Source organism: Aythya ferina, assembly GCF_964211825.1.
Source record: "Aythya ferina genome assembly, chromosome: 1".
In the NCBI taxonomy this organism is placed as follows: domain Eukaryota; kingdom Metazoa; phylum Chordata; class Aves; order Anseriformes; family Anatidae; genus Aythya; species Aythya ferina.
In genome coordinates, this window is record NC_140296.1 from 162,940,020 (window position 1) to 162,943,706 (window position 3,687).

The following is a 3,687-nucleotide window of genomic DNA, read 5'->3' on the forward strand; positions in this document are numbered from 1 at the left end:
GGAGGGAGAATATCTGTCTTGCCCCTAGTAGCAAGAACAGTGCAGGAGAGAAGTAGTATACTCTTTGTAAAAGGGTGCAGATCCTCCGTGAGAGGAGTGACGCCTAGACAGTTGGGCACCTCCCTTTGGTTGGAATGATAAGCTTTAGAAACCATTGGGATTAGAAAAGCAAAGGTCTGCCCACATCCACGTTCTCACTGGTGCCTCACCTGCCACAGGTATGTGCATTCAATTTCAACTAAAAATACTTCAGCCGGTTGGAGTGGCAGGAAATAGATTCTTACTCTGACTGTGCCACGAGGGATAGGTTGGAGGGTGTTTATACAACCCAAGTAGAATAGGGAGTGTCTAAAGATGAATTTGGTCAAAACAATTTACAGCCAGACTAAAGCAAAATCTGTGGCTGATCTAATGAAATGTGAGGGGAAAAGAATGGAGCGAGACCTGTCTCTCTCTGGATAAAAGAAAATACCAGCACTGATATGTGTGTGGCTTTGTGTACTAACTGGTGCGGGCGTGTTTGTTCAGTTAGGAGGACCCTTGAAGGGCAATTCTGAAGCATACTTCTACAGAAGCCTCTCAAGTCCCTGCTCACCAGGGAGCTGAGGTGGAGGATTAACCTTAGTGAAATCAAGCAGGATCAGGCTAGCACAACCTGCCAATTTTTGTAGTTGAAACTCAAATGAAGTTTCAACAAAAGCTGTTCTCAAAAGCTGTTTTCTGCACTCCCCGAAGGTGAAATAATGAGAGGATGGTGGTTTATATACTTATAAAGCATGAAAATATTTATTACAATTTTGATTTCTAATGCTGCACAGATGTTAACCTCAAGTGGTAAAGAATGGAATATAATGGAATATAATGTCTTTCATTTTAATATTACAGAGCTAGCAGAGGCAGGACAGTCTTTCGGAGGGGAGGAGTAAAACATTGATGTTAGGGTAGAAAGCAGGGTTGTGTTCAGGCCTAGTACTAAGAAACCAAAAATTGTTTCTGTTTTATTGTTACGCCACATAAACATTATGAGGATAGCTGCAGAGACGTAGCATGGTTCCCTGCAACCCTACCATGATCCAGAGCTGTGTTATCTGACCTGTCTGAAATGGATTTGGTTGTATCAGTTCCGCAGGGCAGTGCCCTCTGCACAGGGGTGCACGACCAGACATAGGCAAGAAAGCACAGCTGGGAACCAGTGTGGGAAATCCCAGGGATTTATACTCTGTGATGGCAGCCCAAGTCTGCTTAAAGTAGTCATAGGACTGAAGGTGGATATATCAGCTCAGTTTGAAGGTTGTGTGTGGAACGCAGTGTGGTCCAAAGACCAGACAGCCTTCCTTTCAGTCAGCCCCCAAGACCAGAGGTGACAGTGGTGACATTCTTGTAACACCGTTTGTTTGTGCTATGAAGAGCCTCAGATTACGTGGGAACTGAGTAAAAAGTGATTGGGAATCTGGAGGAACTTAGTTATGAAGCAGGTCTGAAATTAGTAAACATTCACAGGTTAGCCAAGCACTGAAGAAGGAAAACATCCAACATACTTTAAAAGTTCTTAGAAGTACTTGAAAAGGAATGGAATTGATTACATGACCTGTGAAAGACACAGGCATGTACCAAGCATTTTGATCTTGTATAAATATGAAGTTGTAGTTTGCCTGCGGTGGCATGCAAGGACTTTCTGTGAACACTCAAGTGAGCAATTATTTCTAGTAAATGTTGCAGCACAAACAAATGCTGTAAAAATACAGTTTTGGTGCTAGAAGTAGTTGCATAGTCATTCTGAATTCTTACAGGCTCTTGCATAAGTACTTACCAGTTGATCTGGGGGAAAAAAACCTCACTGTGTAAACTCAGAGAATCAGAATATGAGTTTGACATAGAAGCCCAAGCTTTGGGTTAACCCCTGAGTTTTGAGGAGGGAAAAAAAAAAAAAAAGTTGAAGGAAACTTTCTTAGTCCTTAGAATTTGATTATTTTTTCTTTCTCCTGGTCAAGCTATGAAAGCTCCTTCTGAATAACTATTTGACAGGAAGAGTAGAGGATGTTTTTTCTCTGGCACCTGGGAAGCGAGAATAGTCTCTCTGGCCATGGGATGGATACAGCAATGCCTCCAGAGCTGTACCTCTTCCTGAGAGTCCTCCAGATGTGGGGAGACACTAATGACAATAGCACTTTCTGCTCCCAAAGCCCCCTGGGACATGGGTTTGTGCCTTCCTGCCTATGATAGGCAAGTGCACATCATGTTTCGTGGGAGGGTATGTGTTGGACTGTGCCAAGGTCATGCCTAGTTGTGCAATAGGGGATGGCAGCACTGTGCAGTTTTCAGCTGTTTACACTGTTGATCCTTGGGGAGGGGTGGGTGCCCTTGGAGCTTGTTCAGTAGTTTTGGCGGAAGTGTTTGTAAACATGAAGCTGTGCTGATTAGAGGCTGATGCAGGGTAATTCGATGTGCCCACAAGGAAGAGACCGTACAGCAAAGATTTTATCTTTGCCTTCTCTGCTGGAGGATCATCATAATTGCAGAGATGTACATGCAGCTTCATTGCCTTTCTATAATAAACTCTAGTGGTAGGACTTCGTCAGAAGTGTCTGCCTTTCATTATGCATTTGGCTTGGTATTTCTGTGAAGGTTCCTGATGTGGGCTTTCTGTGTGAAAGGGGGAAAATGTTTTGTCTTCCATTCAAATCCTAGCAAAGGCAGAAAAATTTGACATGCCTCTCACAGAATCTATTTCTTCTGTCCAACACTTCTTCCTTTTTATATATTTTTCTTAAGCAAGGTAGCTAGTCATCACGTTTCCCGTTTGGACTGATTTAAATCCCCCATATCCTCTTCAAGACTTTTCACCCACAAACACGTCTCTGTGTAAAGAAAAGCAAATAGCAAAAGTTGCTCTGCAAGTCTTCCATGTGAGGTAGAGGGAGGGTTGCATGATAACTTTGAATTGCTTCAGTTATGTTGGCTTTCCAGAAGGAAACTATTCTTGTGTGTTTTTCTTGTTCTTCTGATCTATCCCATGAACCAGGGCTTATGAATGAAATCTGTTGGCTTTAATATACAAAAAGGTCTTTTGCATAATAAAAGTTGATGTCATAAAAATAACTTCTGTGGAGTAGCAATGGAAGGCGAGTGCAATATCCATGGAGCAAGCCTTGCAGAGAAAGTGTGGAGAGTTGTTCGGTTTTACTTAATGTAACAAAAAGTAAGGAATGATAAATTTGCTACTAGTGACTGATTTCCTGTTCCTTCTGTTCATGTGCATACATGCAGGTGTGTTAAACCTTTTATCTTGGTGCATGCTAGAGGCTCTATATGGTTGTTAAGGACTAGTCATCCCCAAACACAATCAACAATATAAAGCAGATACCCTAACAGACCCCTTTGACAGAGCCTAGACAGAATCAGTTTTCTTTTCCTGCAGTTGCAGGTCTCAAAAAGCCTCTTAGAGATTCTGCAGATCTTTGGGCAATTTTCCACTAGACTTGTCATCAATATGTATCTTTGTCTAAGGCTGTCCACACCCTTTCACGAGGATTACTTTAGGAATCTTGGAGTCGCTTTTCCAATTTTTAAGAAAAGTTTAGGTGAAAATGCAAGTTTTAAAAAATGCAGAGTATTGGCTCTTCTGTCCAAAATGGATAGTACAGAAACTGTTTATAAATGATCTGTGGAAGAAATGTTAGCAGTAAT